Below are 18,316 nucleotides of genomic sequence, written 5' to 3' on the forward strand. Positions count from 1 at the left end.
CATGCATTTGGCTTATCATGCATTTGCAAATGTGTAACAGAATTTTTTCAGTAAAGTGCTAGCCACACCCCCACATTAGGTTGGCCACACCCACTTGACAAATGTCACTCCCACTTAGATGGGGGGCGCCGGTGCCCTGTCTCGCCCAGGGCACTAAAATGTCTAGTTACGGCACTGCTTTCTTCTTCTGCACAAGAAAAGGAAACAATGTCAATAAATGACCTGTGGATCTAGACTGAAGTCCTGCAGAGTTTTGGCTATAACTATGAATTAATATTTTACAAAAACACCTGTTTATCTTACAGATCATTTACCTTTTCTTTTGTATCCTCATCTTAGACCACAACTATTGTCGGTAACATCCCGTGCAAAGCTGAGGTTGGAGACAGCGGGACTGATTCATTAAGGAAAGTAAAGCAAAAAAAATAATGAGTAACTTTGCACCTTAGCAAAACCATGTTGCATTGGAGGGGGTTGTAAATTTAAAATGTGTTGGCAGATTTATAGTTCGGGTAGGGCATGTCCTAGATCAACTTTAAATTTCAGTTTAAAACTAATGTGTGTTCTACATGAAAATAGAGCCAGTATTTATCATTTGTGCAAAATAATAAACTAATTTGCACCCCTTGCATTGTAACATGGTTTTGTCCAGGAGAAAACTTTTTTTTGCCTTATTTAAGAATCAGGCCCAAGGTCAACAATCGTTCTAGTAGTATAAAAAGTAAATGGCCAAATTTTTAAAAAAAGGAATTGAATAATATTTTGAAAAAGTGAATTCTGCATTTCATGTTCAAATATTTATTAGACACAGGACTTCAATGTATGCCTAGATTATGGCTCCTCCCACAACATGTCCGCCATCACTGTCTGAAGGTAAGAGGTGCACTTTAAATCGTTTAACTGCCATCAGTTCTCACTTTCATTCATACAACAATTTGCATGCCCCCCCTTATCAACTTACCGGTCCAGATTTATTGATATTTTAAAATCTGTTATACTGTTTTGTAAAACAAACCATTTGCCTTATGGCTGTACAATGCTCCTGAATGTATTTAAACATTATACACAGCAGCAAGAATGATACTTTTATCTACTAAGAATACAGGCTATGTGTTAGCAGCCTAGTGTGACAATCTCCTTATGACTCAAGGTAGAGATACAATATTACTGGATTACAATCGCTTATAGCACCTGCTCGGCTGTGTGGGGTAATTATAGATTCCAAATCATGGTTACTCATTTCCTGCTTATCTAGTTGACTTTTAAAGTGCACAAATGTCAGTTTAATATATACAAAATTAATTATATACAGAGAAAACATCAAGCCATTCATAATATGTAATTTTTACTCATTTCTTTAATTATTAATTGAAACAGCGAGAGGAATGTTGTATAAAATACATAAAAGAGGGAAAATATTGTGTTACATATACAGTATGTGCATAATAATTACAGTACTAAATATATAATAGTAATATTAAGTCACACAAAAATCGCAACAGTGAGAATGGATTATGATTCAAATCATTCATGTTGTGGAAGTATCACAGAGGAGGACATTTTGTGGTTGAGTTGATCAGAATTTACTTTATTCCATGTGTAAATAAATGTACCTAGGAGAATGCATTTGACATGTTGCAGACATAACAAAGACAATGTTTTCTTAGACCAGTCATCAAGAACAATCATTAATATAAAACAACAAAAAGTTAAAAAAAAAAAATAAAATACAAAAATAGAAGTAACAAGACCACCTATGAAAAAACATTTGTATTAAATGAATAATGGGTTAAACATCAATATTTCAAGATGGGGGTTCATACATAAGTTTTTGGGTTTTTTAAATTTATATTTTTCATTTTTTAATGGATTAACATTGTGGTAAAATAGGACAAGTACACTATTTAGCTATGTTGGTGGTTACTTAGGGTATGGGATTATTTGTTTCCCTTACACTAGGCTTAGATCCATTTGGTTGTATAGGGATACATTTTAGATCAATATTGGATTTTCATTGATACGTATATTTTAGGTATGGGGTTTTAAATATATATATATATATATATATATTATTTTTTTTTATTATTTTTTTTAAAGAATTTATTTTTGCAAGGGTCAACAGAAAGTAACATTCTGTACAGCAATGAGTATTAAACAGCTGAAGAATACACATGTATTAAAGGACAGTTGGGAGGTATGTCCCGCTTCATACTGTACTGCTTGTGAAGGCAGAGCTACGTGCAACTAACAGTAGTGCACACAGTATTGCCTGTGTATTTTTCTAACATTTGTCTAAAACAGGGCCGGACTGGGATTAAAAAATCAGCCCTGGCATTTAAAACACACAGGCCCACGTGTTGTTGTGCTCTATGCATTATACAACATGATGTAGTATGAGTGTGTGTGTGGGGGGGGGGGGGGAATTATTGACACTCAACATTGCATTGTTAGCACCCCAATTGCATCAATAAATACCATGACAATACATTATTAGTGCCCAAATTACAGCAATAAATAACCCCCCACACACACTCATACTACATCAATCACCCCCACATTGTAGCAACCGGCATCACCCCCCACATTACAGCAACCGGCATCACCCCCACATTACAGCAACCAGCATTACCCCCCACATTACAGCAACCGGCATCACCCCCCACATTACAGCATCCAGCATCACCCCCCACATTACAGCAACCAGCATTACCCCCCACATTACAGCAACCAGCATTACCCCCCACATTACAGCAACCGGCATCACCCCCCACATTACAGCATCCAGCATCACCCCCCACATTACAGCAACCAGCATTACCCCCCACATTACAGCAACCGGCATCACCCCCCACATTACAGCATCCAGCATCACCCCCCACATTACAGCAACCAGCATTACCCCCCACATTACAGCAACCAGCATCACCCCCCACATTACAGCAACCGGCATCACCCCCACATTACAGCAACCAGCATTACCCCCCACATTACAGCAACCGGCATCACCCCCCACATTACAGCATCCAGCATCACCCCCCACATTACAGCAACCAGCATTACCCCCCACATTACAGCAACCGGCATCACCCCCCACATTACAGCATCCAGCATCACCCCCCACATTACAGCAACCAGCATCACCCCCCACATTACAGCAACCGGCATCACCCCCACATTACAGCAACCAGCATTACCCCCCACATTACAGCAACCGGCATCACCCCCCACATTACAGCAACCGGCATCACCCCCACATTACAGCAACCAGCATCAACCCCACATTAGAGCAATACCCTCTCTTATTTATTAACAATACTAAGCCCCAAACACACTACAGCATTGCCGCCACCACGCCATCCCATACTACAGCAATACCACCAATTATACAGGCACCACTGTAGGAAACCAATGTTTTGCTTTTTTCAAATCTCCCACAAAATAGCAACAACAGAGTACTTACACACATATAGGTAACAGGTACCCTTTTCCCTCAATTAAATAGTAATGGCAGAATTTTCATGAATCATTCCACATGAAATAAAACTCTAACATTTATCTAAAAAAAACATAACTATTGAATGATCATTTGAACCCACACGGCCGCATTAAAAGTATTTCCGGGGGGCGTGGCTAACGAGCCAACATGGACGGAAGTGTCTGAAAGGAGCTCCGTTCAGTGAATTATAAAGAGGCCCAAACCGAGAGGTCTGTACAAGATCCGAGGATCACCAACACCCGCCAGCGAGTCCACACCATCTAGGGAATAGAAATTGGAAGTCTCAGCTTCCTCCCGGTCCGCGGGCAGCTCTCTCCCCCAGAGCACGCTAGGGCGCCATTGAAGGCCCCGCAAGACACCTACTCGGCAAAACTCCCAGAAACTCTCTCCCAGGTAGGCAAATATAGAAGCGCTGCCAGCGCTAATAAAACCACGGCTACCTGCCTTCAGCGCTGCTGCGACTGTGCACATACATACAGCCGGAATAAAAATTATAAAAAAGCGCTTACCTTTAGCGGGATGCCTGCAGCCTGCAAGCTGGGATAAAATTTGGCGTGAAAGACACCTGTAGAAAAAGAGCGCTCTATAGAAGAAAAGGAGAAAGGGGAGAATAAGGAGAAGGAAGGAAAGGGGAAAGATAGCAAAGCGCAAAACCCACTTAAGTGCAGAGGAAAAAAAAAAGCAAGGAGGGGAACAAAAGTGTTGTATCTGAGATTTGATGTGCATTGAAAACTCTGTGATTCAGCCCATATCCCATTCAACAGCAAACAGATAATAGGAGTTGGGCTCCACCTAGTGGCAGAAGAAATTATTGCAGCACAGTCCTGTGTTCAGAAGTGTATCCACTGAGCAGAAAATCTCTAAAAGCTGATAGCACAGACAAATAGCTTGTCTTGACTCCCCAGCCCTTCTACAATTTTTTTTATAGGAATTACACATCAATTCCACGACTGATACGAAGCTAATTCCTGAGATGTAAAGTTACTATGTGAATTGGGGGGACCAATACTCACTCTGTCAGTCATTGATTAAAATCACGTCAAATTCTCCAGCTTGAAGCATTATCCTACGTTCTTACCCGCTAATAATGGATAGATATGTCAACTCAGCCACAGGTGGCAAACAGCAGCGTACTGATTCTGAACGCAAAAGAGGAGGGGCGAAGAATACCAGCCAGGGCAGCAAGGTGAATGGTAAAGATGCTAATGATAACTCATCTATCGCAACGGCCAGTCCTCCATCTCCACCACAATCTAGTGAGAAAGAGACGGATACTCCAGCTCTCTCGTATGAATCCGTGGTACGAGCCATCAAAGAGACTATGGAACCATTAATGCAGCAACAGATGAATACCCTCACTGCGGCTATACAGGAGCTCAAAGAACAAACATCGCAAACCGCAAAGCAAGTTCAGATGAATGAGATGCGAATAGGGGAAAACATGCATGAAATCAAAGAACAGAAGATTCTCACAGCTTCTCTATATAAAACGCAAAAACAAATGCTGAACAAGCTGGATGATCTGGAAAATAGATCTAGGAGAAATAACTTACGGCTTGTGGGCTTACCAGAAGCAGTTAAAGGCCCAGCTCTACTGACATTCGTTTCAAAAGATTTACCCCGGATCCTAGGGATAAATATAAATATAGAAATTGAACGTGTGCATAGATTGGGACCGCCAAGAGAAAATATGAAAGATCGGCCCAGCACATTTATCTTTAAATGTCTCAATTACATACATAAAAATGCTCTTTGGTCGGCTTCGAAATCAGTAAGACCAATGGCCTGGAAAGGTAATCGCCTGCTACTTTTTCAAGATTACTCAGCGGAAGTCACTAGAGCACGTAAGGAATTCTCCACAGTGTGCTCTTCTTTGGTAAAGAAGGGGAAAATTTTGCCCTTTTATATCCGGCACGCCTGAGGATCTTTGACGGTCAGGAGTATAAAGACTTTACAACTGCAGAGGATGCACAAGCTTTTCTGAGAGAACTAGAAGCGGAAACTGAATCACCAGTTTGACAAGCCTGATTAAGATCCACAACCATGTCTGATATTCATCAGCCGGACATTATTACAGAGACAATCCATCCGCTGGCTTCCAGAATGCGTAAATATGTCTCACTGATTCTTTTTTCAGTTTTTTCTGCAACACCGTTTAAGTGCTTTATTGCCATACTGATTCTTCTTACCTCTTCTATGTTATGTTTAGCTTAATAAGAAATCGATATTGGAAGTCCAGCTGGGATATGTCTTATCCAGGGATGCTGGATTATAGGCAACGACAATGTTGGGTAGTTGAAACGTTTATGCTCATTGAATTAAATTTTTTCACATAAGTACTGTAGTTAACGATATAGTATTATTTTAACTGTTTCAGTGCTTATCGAACCAAGATCTTACATAGATATTGGGGTCACCCCCCAATATGCTTTCTACTTTATGCTATGATGCCTGCTAACACAAGTTGTGTGGGTGCCTGGACATAGACTTGACCTTGATGTGAGTCATTATTTTAGTTGCACGGGTAGTTATTCCCATAGACAGAGTGGGCCCCCTCCCACCTACACATAGTTCATTTGTTTAGATGTCAATCTTGAATGTTTTGTTTTTTTGTTGTTACTCCTTTTTATTTGCAACTTCCCTCCCCCCCTCTCTGGCGCAGCGCCAATTGGGCTTAATAGCTCCTTTCACCCAAGGGATCTCAGAGATTACAAGGTTTATTGTGAATCAGATTTTGTCTAAATATTATTGTGATCCTACCATCTGTTCCTATTCCTCACCGAAAATAGTTGTTTCTCTTTATAAGAAAGAAAAAGGGGGGGGGGGAAAGAAAAAAGGGGCATGCACACAGACCATTGGGTAACATGTATCTCACTGGTTGGGAGAGTTCTCTCCCTAACATTTGAAATACGAGAAAAGAAAATTTAAATGGCAATGTTGAAGTTTTGTTCTTGGAACGTGGGAGGTATCAACTCACCTATTAAAAGGAAAAAGTTATTAACCTATTTAAATAAGTCTAAAGTAGATGTAGCTTTACTCCAAGAGACATATTTGAATGACGCAGAGCATGAAAAGCTGTCAATGTTAGGTTTTAAAATTTTGATATATGCCTCATACAACAGAAAATCGAGAGGGGTGGCAATTTTAATTAAGAAAAACCTTAAGATAGATATTCATCACCAAACAGTTGATAAAGACGGGAGATATGTCATATTGATTGTCACCATTGAAGACACTACATATACAATTTGCAATGTTTATACCCCAAATACTCAAACCAAACCATTCTTTCTAAAACTGATTAACAAGCTTTATAAAAACTCAGACTCACCCCTTATAGTTGGTGGAGACTTTAATATGGTGGCCTCCAGATACCTGGATAGGTCAGCTCCTTCGAAGCAAAAGAGATCGGATAGCCAAGTTGGCATAAAATATATCTCAGATCAGATAGGTTTGGTAGATATTTTGAGAGTCAGACATCCAACTGACGCAGAATTTACATGTTTGTCGGCAGCCCATAATACCCTCTCCCGTATAGACTATTTTCTGGTATCACATTCATTGGCCAATAAAACATTAGCAACTGGCATTGAATCAATAGGCCTCTCTGATCATGCCATGATTTGGATACAATTAGATAGACAGATCTCATTAGGAAATCACAAGCAGTGGAGATTCCCAGCTAAACTTTCTAATTTTACAAAACTTCAAGATATGTTAAAACTAGCATGGGATGAATATATACATAACAACCAGCAGCATACTGATGATCCAATGCTATTCTGGCAAACTGCAAAGGTAGTCCTGAGGGGGGACATTATCTCGTATGTAGCAAAATATAACAAAGACCAACAAAAAACATATTATGATGCTCAACGTGATTTGACACAGGCTTTCGAAGCATATAAAGGAAAACCTACATTAGAAAATAAAAACAAATATAAACAAAAACAATTACACTTTGATCAAGTAATACAACAACAATGCACCCGCCAACAAATGGCCAGTAAATTCAACTTTTATAAATTTGGCAATAAATCTAGTAAAATCCTCTCAAATTTACTAAATGGAGCCAGGCCCAATAGCAATATTCAATCTTTGCAGGCACAAGATGGAATCATTAAATACCAAGGCTGGTTCAGCCCATTTCTTCTGAAGAAGTTTTATGGGCAATTAAACAGCTGAAATCTTTTAAATCTCCAGGCCCAGATGGGTTTAGTGGGGAATTCTACAAAATTTTACAAGATAGGATTGTGATTTTATTGACAGACTGCTTCAATTTAATACTCTCAGAACACAAAATCCCAATGTATTTTAATAGTGCCATAGTTAAAGTACTCCCCAAACCGGGACACGACCCAAAGTCACCAGGTTCATATAGACCCATATCATTATTAGACGTAGATTACAAATTATTCACGAAAATACTAGCAGAACGGCTCAAAATCCTACTACCAAGTTTAATCCACAATGACCAAACAGGTTTCATATGGGGACGGCACTCAGTAACTAATGTCAGAAAGATTTTGCTGAGTCTTCATGCCTTGGAAGGATCGGAGAGAGAAGGCCCAGTCTTACTGCTCTCTCTAGATGCCGAAAAGGTATTTGACCTTGTGACAAGGGATCACCTGTTTCAAACCCTTCATAAATTTAGATTTCCCGCTCAATATATTAACACTTTAAAATCCTTATATTGTAACCCGTCCACACAAGTGTTGGCTAATGGCTTTCTCTCTGCCTCATTTAAAGTGGAAAGAGGAACTAGACAGGGATGCCCTTTATCCCCATTATTATTTGCTCTGGCTTTGGAACCTCTTGCAATTGCGCTAAGGAAAAACAAGGAATACACGGGTATAAAATTAGGCAACCAGGAGGCTAAGTTAGCTCTTTTTGCAGATGATATGTTGCTAATGGTGTCCAACCCAGAAAAATCTGTCCCTGCCATTTTAAGCGTAATCCGGGAATTTAGTTTCTTCGCAGGATATAAAATAAATTTTGATAAGTCCGAAATACTTCCAATATCGGGTGTGCAATCAATAATAAATAATTTGGTTCTCACCTCTCAGTTTAAGCTGAATCATACTAAAATTAAATACTTAGGAATCTATATTCCCACTAGGCTCCATAAATTATATGAGGTCAACTACTCACCTGTAATCAAAAAAATTATAACGCTTCTAACAAAGTGGCATGATCTCCCACTCTCCCTTTTGGGACGTAACGCAGTTATCAAAAGTGTGGTCTTCCCAAAATTATCATACCCAATACAAATGCTTCCAATAGGTTTAAATAAGTCAGACACGCATACATCTACTAAGTTATTTTCCAAATTCATCTGGCACTCAAAGAAACCGCGTATAGCAAGAAGTAAGCTAATTCTAGGAAAAGCACAGGGAGGAATTAACCTGCCAGATATAAATACATTTACTCGTGCAGCCTTATTTCGATATATTGCTGATTGACTTTTTCAGCGTAGCTGTTACACTGACAAAAACCTGGAAAATGCTATACTTTACCCACATTCCCTGGCTGCATTATTACATCTGCCCAAATCCGAGATACCTCCATAACTTGTTGAGAGCATTCTATTCAAGGATACTTATAAGGCATGGATCCATATCAATAAAAAATACAATAGAGATTTTAGGTATACCAAATTCCTCCCGATCTGGGGCAACCCAGCATTCCAACCCAGCTTGGAAAATACCAACTTTCTGACATGGCGTGATGGTGGGATAATGGCGATTAAAGACATATTTGATCCAGGTGGCAATATCTATACGTTCAGTCAACTAAGGGAAAAGTTGGGAATTCCAAACTCCCAATTTTTTATGTATTTGCAGCTCAGACATTACGCAAATTCAATTCTACCAGAGAAAACCTACAGGGAGCTCAGATGGTTTAGGAAATCTACTTTCTTTCTTAAAAAGGGTTAAATTCAAAATTAGGTATGTGTATGCAGATTTAATATCTATGCAGCCCACAATCCCCTGGAAACGAACGGTGGATGCATGGCGAAGGGATATCCCCAGCATAAGTGATCCAGTCACTTTAACTTGCCACTTTGAACATATCTGGAAGTCGCTGTCCACTACTTGCCTCCAGGAAATACATTTAAAGGTAGTTCACAGAGCATATATCCCTCAAACAAGGCGAAGGTTTATGGTTGAGGGGGAATCTGGTTTTTGCCCGAAGTGCAAATCTCAAAGGGCAGATTGGCTGCATAACTTTTGGAGCTGCAGGAAGGCCAAGAGATTTTGGTATAAGTTGGTAAACTATATTAATCACGTCTTTAAGACACAGGTTAAATTGTCCGCAGAGCCCCTTTTGCTGGCCGATTTTACGATCTGGAAGGATCTCTTACCGTCCTCCGACACTCTGGCGCCCCTAACTGTAATTGTAACAGTAGCAAAAAAGCTGATCTTACGACATTGGGTATCACCGGTATCCCAGACTTTGGGAATGCTCAAGTTGGAGATTTTAGATATTATATACTTGGATAGGAGAGCCACTCTACCGGATATTGAAAAAGGTGGTCTGAGGTTCCAGAAAAAATGGGGCATATATATTGAATCACTAGATCTACCGGTTCAGCAGAACATTTTTAAATTGTTTGAATACACCACCTGGTATTTACTTAGGCAATTAAGTTAGAGAGAGAAAGAACAAATGAATAAACACTTAGAAAGTTAACTGGAACCTCCTAAAAATTGTGAAGACGCAAATTTTCATTAACTAAAGAAATGTCTGACTCATACCCCCAGTCATAGTGCTTACTAAAGAAACAACTACTCCCCCCCCCCTTCCCATCCTTCCCCAACCCCACCCCTCTTATTTCATTTAATTTTATTTCATTTTACTTTACTTTATTTCATTTCATTTTACTTCAATTGTTTTTATTTTCTGATTGTAGCTCATACTGTTCAGTTACATCCATATTTAAAGGTATACATGATTTCCTAAAATGTATTCATAAATTTTAAAATAACACAATTTCCATCTACAGCAAAATGTCAGAGAAAAATATTTTTTTTACTAACTTTTTTTTAGTAACTGGATATGCGTCTTTTCTATTCATTTTAAATAACACAGTATATAAATTAAGGGGGATATTGGAGGTGGGTGAGAGATAATTGGTTGTGATCCATCAGTTTGATGGAAAACAGATAGGAAACATTTAGATTATTTACCTGGAGACGTCTACCCCGTTGACTCACAGGCAGGGCCGACAAGAGGAATTTTGGGCCACAATACAGCAACCTCTTTGGGCTCCCATCATATGCCTTTGGCAGAAGTTCATATTATGCCATACCGTAGTGCAGAGCCGTAACGAGGCCGGTGCGGGCGGTGCCGCCGCCCCGGGCGCAGTCCCAAGGGGGCGCAATGGCCGCCCGCACCTGCCTCTGTGTGAGGAGTGAAAAAAAATAAAAATTAAACAGACCTCAGATTCAGACTGCCGGCCGCCCGGCGCATCCAAAATGGCGGCCGGCACCCGGCTCCACCCCCTTCTGAACTCTGCCCTCTGCCTCATGACGTTGCTAGGCAACAGAGGAGCAGAGAACCAGAGAGGAGCCAGGCAGCGACGGCTAGACAGGAAGAAAGAGGAAAAAAGTAAGTTTAAAAGCAGGGGAAAGGGGATGTGTGTTGCTATTATGGAGGGAGGGGAGGGGGGGGATGTGAGCTGCTATTATGGAGGGAGGGGAGGGGGGGGGATGTGAGCTGCTATTATGGAGGGAGGGGAGGGGGGGATGTGAGCTGCTATTATGGAGGGGAGGGGGGGGATGTGAGCTGCTATTATGGAGGGAGGGGAGGGGGGGATGTGAGCTGCTATTATGGAGGGGAGGGGGGGATGTGAGCTGCTATTATGGAGGGAGGTGGGCATGTGAGTTGCTATTATGGAGGGAGGGGGGCATGTAAGCTGCTATTATGGAGGGAGGGGATGTGAGCTGCTATTAAGGAGGGGGGATGTGAGCTGCTATTAGGGAGGGGGGGTGTGCTGCTATTATGGAGGGGAGGAATGTGTGCTGCATCTTGCTATTATGGAGGGGAGATGCTGCTATGCTTTATGAGGGAAGGGGGAGTATGCTGCCATAATGTGTGAGGGAAGGGGGGGATGTATTAATGTGTGATATGAGGGTAGGGAGGTTAGGTGTCTTAGTACATGGGTGGGAGGTAGGCTATTAATTTAATGGTGACGTTTAGGTGGGGGCTAATTATTTAATGGGTACTATTTTATTTGTGGGGTGCTGGTGGGTCAATTAAATTTATTGTTGGGGCTTTTTATTTTAATGGTAGGGTCTATTAATTTCAGGTTAGGTATTTATCTGTTTTGCAGTCACAAGAATGCTCTCTGTATTGTATGGTGGTCATAGGAATGCTCTCTGTATAGTATGGCAGTCATAGGAATGCTCTCTGTATAGTATGGCGGTCATAGGAATGCTCTCTGTATAGTATGGCGGTCATAGGAATGCTCTCTGTATAGTATGGCAGTCATAGGAATGCTCTCTGTATAGTATGGCGGTCATAGGAATGCTCTCTGTATAGTATGGCGGTCATAGGAATGCTTTCTGTATAGTATGGCGGTCATAGGAATGCTCTCTGTATTGTATGGCGGTCACAGGAATGCTCTCTGTATAGTATGGCGGTCACAGGAATGCTCTCTGTATTGTATGGTGGTCACAGGAATGCTCTCTGTATAGTATGGCGGTCATAGGAATGCTCTCTGTATTGTATGGTGGTCACAGGAATACTCTCTGTAAGGTATGGCGGACACTAGGAGGCTCTTTATATTGTATGTGTGTATGTGTGTGTGTATGTATGTATGTATGTATATATATATATATATATATATATATTCATTTCGTGCGATGGTGATAAGGGGGCACGATGGGATAAAGTTGGCTCCATGGCACGGTGTGATAAAGGAGAAACTGTGATGAAGGGGCAGTGTGATACAGATGGTACTGTTACATTTGTTTTAATTTGTTTCAGTGAGTTTTATTTCAATAACCAATTCATTTGTTATACAGCTAGCATGTGATAGCTGCATTTAAAGTACTTTGATCTATGGAGGCTCATTACATAAAGATCCTTACAAAGCCAGACCGTGGAGAATGGGGAGGGAGGTGGTTTCAGTGCGGTCTAGAACTTGTAAAGAGCTAGCTACGCCCCCCACAGTAGGTTGACCACGCCCACTCGACAATTGACACTCCCACTTAGATGGGGGGCGCCGCTTCCCTATCTCGCCCAGGGCACTAAAATGGCTAGTTACGGCACTGCCGTAGTGCGCCCACTTCATATTATGCCGCATCATAGTGCCCCAAGGTCATATTATGCCACAATAGTGTCCCCAAATAACATTATGCCATAGTAGTGCCCCCAAATCATTAGTAGTGCCCAGACAAAAACTCATTCACAAATAAAAATTGGTACAGCATATCAGATACTGAGAGTGTGAGTCCCAGGAGCAGCTTAATACACCATTTATAATGCAAACAAAAATAGATATATTGACACAATCACAGATAAAATTTATGACAAGCAATGTTTTTTCCTCTTAATTAAAAATCTCTGTACAGATAGATATGCAAGAAACATTACAGCACAATAATAAGCAATACATAGTGTTTTAAACTTCATTGGGTACACAGTAGTGTCCCGAGTTCATGAAAGGATGGTTAAAAACACATTGCACACGAGAAAATATATGAACTTACCTGATTATGGCATTTTGTGTTCTGTTCTCCTACTGGGCGAGTTGGGAGAGGAGGGATCCACAGCTGTCAACTCACACAGGCAGTCGCGAGCAGGAACAGAGGGCAGTGGTCGAAGCGGAAATTTAGAAGTGGGGTTATGGAAAATATAAGTAAATGGAGTATGAAGGCTTGATTTTTTTATTTTTTTTTAACACTTGACCCCTCTGTGCATTCCCATTCTTCATTACTACTTGTGTTTTGTGATGGCTGCATCCCTGACATTCCCATTCTTAAGATGTCTCTCCCTTTACACTTTCTTTTACCTATGCCCCTGCACCATCTTCTCCTTTGTCCCTCTCACTTAACTCCATGCACCACCTTCTACCCTGGCTCTCTCACGTCTTCCTGCACAACCTTCCCCCCTGGCTCTCTCACCTCCTCTTCCAGCGCCCCCTACCCCCTGGCTCTCTCACCCCTCTCCCAGCAGCCCCTGGCTCTCTCACTCCCTCTCCCAGCACCCCTTTCCCCTTTGGCTCTCTCACCCCCTCTGCCAGCACCCCCTTCCCCTTTGGCTCTCTCAGTAAATCTCCCAGCACCCCCTTCCCCCTGGCTCTCTCACCCCCTCTCCCAGCAGCCCCTACTCCCTGGCTTTCTCACCCCTCTCCCAGCACCCCCTTCCCCTTTGGCTCTCTCACCCCCTCTCCTGGCACCCCCTTCCCCTTTGGCTCTCTCAACCCTCTCCCAGCACCCCCTTCCCCTTTGGCTCTCTCACCCCTCTCCTAGCACCCCCTTCCCCTTTGGCTCTCTCACCCACTCTTACAGCACCCCCTTTCCCCCTGGGTCTCTCACCCCCTCTGCCAGCAGCCCCTACCGCCTGGCTCTCTCACCCCTCTCCCAGCACCCCTTTCCCCTTTGGCTCTCTCACTCCCTCTCCCAGCACCCCTTTCCCCTTTGGCTCTCTCACCCACTCTCCCAGCACCCCCTTCTCCCCTGGCTCTCTCACTACCTCTCCCAGCAGCCCATACCCCCTGCCTCTCTCACCACTCTCCCAGCACCCCCTTCCCCTTTGGCTCTCTCACCCCCTCTCCCGGCACCCCCTTCCCCTTTGGCTCTCTCACCCCCTCTCCCAGCACCCCCTTCCCCTTTGGCTCTCTCACCCACTCTCCCAGAACCCCCTTACCCCTTGGGTCTCTCAACCCCTCTCCCATCAGCCCCTACCCCACTGGCTCTCTCACACTCATGACCCCGGCAACTCGCGGCACCCGGGGGTGCCGCATTTTTTGCGGGGAGGGGGGGAAAGGGGGGTTGCGGGGGTGCCGTGAGTTGCGGGGATCATGAGTGTGAGAGAGCCAGTGGGGTAGGGGCTGCTTGGAGAGGGGGTGAGACACAGTGCACAGCATAACGGGGGAGGGAGCTGAGGAGCGTGCAACAGAGGTGGCTGGTTCCTGGGGAGGAAGCAGCCACCAGGAAGACAAGAGGAGTTGGGCCGACCCATATAGCCATTGGCCCTTCTGGCATTTGCCAGAAGAGCCCTGGGGGTAAATGTATGAAGCTCCGGGTTCTTCAACACCCACGAGTTCGGCGTCTTCAGCGCTTAAATTTTAAAGCGGCGCTGCCTTGTTCCCTTTACAAGGCAGCGCCGCTTTAAATTTAAGCGCTGAAGACGCCGAACTCGCGGGTGTTGAAGAACCCGGAGCTTCATACATTTACCCCCTGGTCTAAAAGGATAACCATGTTACATAATAGGGGCTCCCTGTTTTAAATACCCCAGGACCCCAACCTTTAATCCAGCTCTGGTTAGCAGAAGGGAGCGGATATCTGCTCCAAGTCTCTGGGTAGGACACATACTGCAGAGCATGCTGAGGAGCTCTGAGTCTCACAAGATTTAGTAATCTTGTGAGACTAAGTGCTTCTCTGCTCACTCTACAGGAAGTTCCCACCCTGGTGATAAATGTAATGTTTTATTTTAATCTATGTATCATTGTCCCATGTTGGCCACACCCACAACACAATGTGGTCACGCCTTGTTCGGTGCCGCCGCAATTCTTTCCTTCTTGAACTGAGGTGGGCCTGTGTACTTTAAATGCCAGGGCTGATTTTTAGCCCCAGTCTGGCCCTGCCCCTAAGCCACCACCCCGTGCCGATCTCTGCAGGACAAGAAGGCGGACTCTTGGGTGTCTTCTGCCCCATATAAATTGTGATGTGTAGTGATGTAAAAATTTGAAAACATATGGAGGAATGCATATGGGTAAGGATTGATAAAGATCTAGTAATCTAGGCAAGATGTTCATTTTGATTGAATTAATGCAGCCTATCCATGAAATAAAATGTTGGTTCCAAGCTTCCAGATCAGATTTATTGTGAGAGAGTAATTTTGGATAATTAGCTTGAAAAAGTTGACTGTATTGCTAAGTGATGTGAATGTCTAAATATTTTTTTTTTATGCCATTTGAAAGGGAATTGCTGAGAGAGGGAAGATCTAGTTTTATCTGTTAGAAAGAAATCAAGAATTTCTGTTTTTTTGGGGATTTATTTTGTATCCTGAGATGGTGCTGTAAGTGTTGATATCTGCAAGGAAGAGGGGTAGAGAAACTGCAGGGTCCGAGAGAGTCAGGAGAACATTGTCAGCATACAATGATATTTTGTGTTCAGATTTCCCTGCTTTACTTCCATGAATAGCCTTATTAGATTGAATCTTTGCATCTAATGGTTCAATTAGAAGGGCAAAGATTAAAGGTGAGAGGGGGCAACCTTGCCTTGTCCCATTGGAGATTGAAAAGGGGGAGGATGAGACTCCATTGGCCACCACCGTTGCCCTGGGTGATTGGTGTAGAGCTAGTAGGCCATCTAAAAAATTACAAGAGAAGCCCATTGACCTCAAGATCCTAGACACGAAAGACCAAGAAATTCGGTCAAATGCTTTTTCAACATCAAGCACCATAATCAGTTATGGACGTTTAGTGGCACTAATAGAGTGTACGAGGTCAATAGCTTGTCTAGTGTTATCTATAGCTTGGTGGCCTGGTATAAACCCGACCTGATCCGGGTGGATCAGGGAAGGGAGGAGGACATTCAACCAATTAGCTAAAATTTTGGCATATATCTTAAGATCTACATTCAGTAGCGATATTGGTCTATAGCTGGAAAACAAGGTAGGGTCTTTCTCTGGCTTTGGTGTAACAACGATGGTTGCCAAGGTCGTCGCCTCTTTAAAAGGTGAACCCGTTAAAACTTTATTAATAAAGTCTGTCATGTGAGGGGCAAAATCCTTAGCGAATTTTTTGTAATATTGTGGGGTGAGTCCTTCAAGGCCCGGGGTAGAAGATGATTTCATCATCTTAATCGCTGAGATCGTCTCTGTCTGAGTAATATCAGCGTTTAAGAAAGCGAGGTCACTATCTGAGAGATGTGGCAATGAAAGAGATGATATAAAGGATTTGATCTTCTCATCAAGAGAGTCGGCAGAGGATGGTGCCCCGGGGAGATTGTAAAGTGCTTTATAATTATCGTGAAATTCTTAGGCGATTTGCACAGGGTCATACACCGGCTGAGAGTTAGATTTTTTTTAAGCTTTGTGATCAGTCCTCGAGTTTTCCTGTCAAAGTTTGTTAGCGAGTATAGATTCTGCTTTGTCAGTTTTGTCATAGTATTGCTGATTTAATTTTTTAAGTGTATTTGCATCTCTGCGAGAGAGGATTGTATTCAGTTGGCCTCTGACTGCAGAAATTTGCATTAGAAGAGTAGTAGATGGGTGTAGTATATGGTGGGTAAGCAGTAAGCCTAACTTATTTTTAAGGGAAATCATTTCTTGAGAAGACTAGTTTTTATTTGCGGAAGTCTTACTTATCATTTTGCCTCGGGTGGTAGCCTTATGAGCTTCCCAAATAATTCCTGAGGCGATCTCTTCTGAGGTATTCAGTTCAAAGTATTCTTTAATTGCTTCCTTAATTTCTTGGTGGACAGAATGGGACAGCAACAGAGAGTCATCCAGGCGCAATCGACGAGGTCGTGGAGCTAATTTTATCAGGTCAAGAGTGATACTACTTCTGCACGATCTGTCCAGCTGAGAGGGGTAATTCCTGAATCTAATATTGCATGAGCGAAAGAATGGGAAACAAAAATCATGTCTATGCGAGAATAGCTGCCATGAGGGGCTGAATAATGTGTGAAGTCTTTCGCGTCCACATTTTTAAGGCGCCAAGTGTCATGTAGAGCTAAACTGTGCAGACATGACAACAACGATTGGGAGTCTCTTAAGGAAGTGTGTGAAGGTTTTTGGTTGGAGGGGCCAGAGGATCTGTCTAATGTCGGATGTAAAATGGTATTGAAGTCCAAGAATTATATGGCCCTTTGCAAGGCGCCCAACATGACTAAATACTTCAGAAAAAAGGAACTTTGACCCTGATTAGGTGCGTACAGAGAAATTAGTGTAATATGCTCAGAGCAAAGTGTGCCAATCAGAATCAAATACTGAATGTCTGGGTCTGAATATGATTTAGTTAGGAGAAAGGGAACTCTATTGTGTATTAACATTGCCACCCCATGTTCCTTGCAGGCCACAGAGGCAAAAAATGTTTGGGTATAAAGCTTACTTTGTAGACGAGTGTGTTGTCCCGTGCGGTGGGTCTCTTGAAGGAAGACTATAACAGCTCTCTCTCTCCTGCAGGCTCCTGTCGAAGTCAGCATATTGGATAAAGTCATTTAAATTAAAATCGAGCAAATTTGGTTGTCTTTGTCTGAAAAGATGTGTACAGTACGCTACGGCGTGAAAGGGCACACTACGGCGTGGAAGGGCGTACGCATCTACAACACGTGGCAACAACAGTATTTAGTCTTTTACATACATTCGCACAAACACTCACACTTGTAAAATAGTACACATTAAAGGTAGTTGCAACACATAGTCATTTATGTCGAAATATAGTAGTATTTATATGTAATATTTTAAGTTATATGCATATCAGTAAAACATATGGTACACGTTGAAGGAATCTAGTCATGTGTGGTATCATACTAATCCGCATTTGCGACTGGCCGGTTCACTCTGCGAAGGAATCGCAGAGTGCATACGTAAGTTATTAATGTTAAGGAATTATGGACTATTATGACTGAGTAATCTTGGCGG

This window comes from Mixophyes fleayi, chromosome 8 (assembly GCF_038048845.1).
Source record: "Mixophyes fleayi isolate aMixFle1 chromosome 8, aMixFle1.hap1, whole genome shotgun sequence".
Classification (NCBI taxonomy): domain Eukaryota; kingdom Metazoa; phylum Chordata; class Amphibia; order Anura; family Limnodynastidae; genus Mixophyes; species Mixophyes fleayi.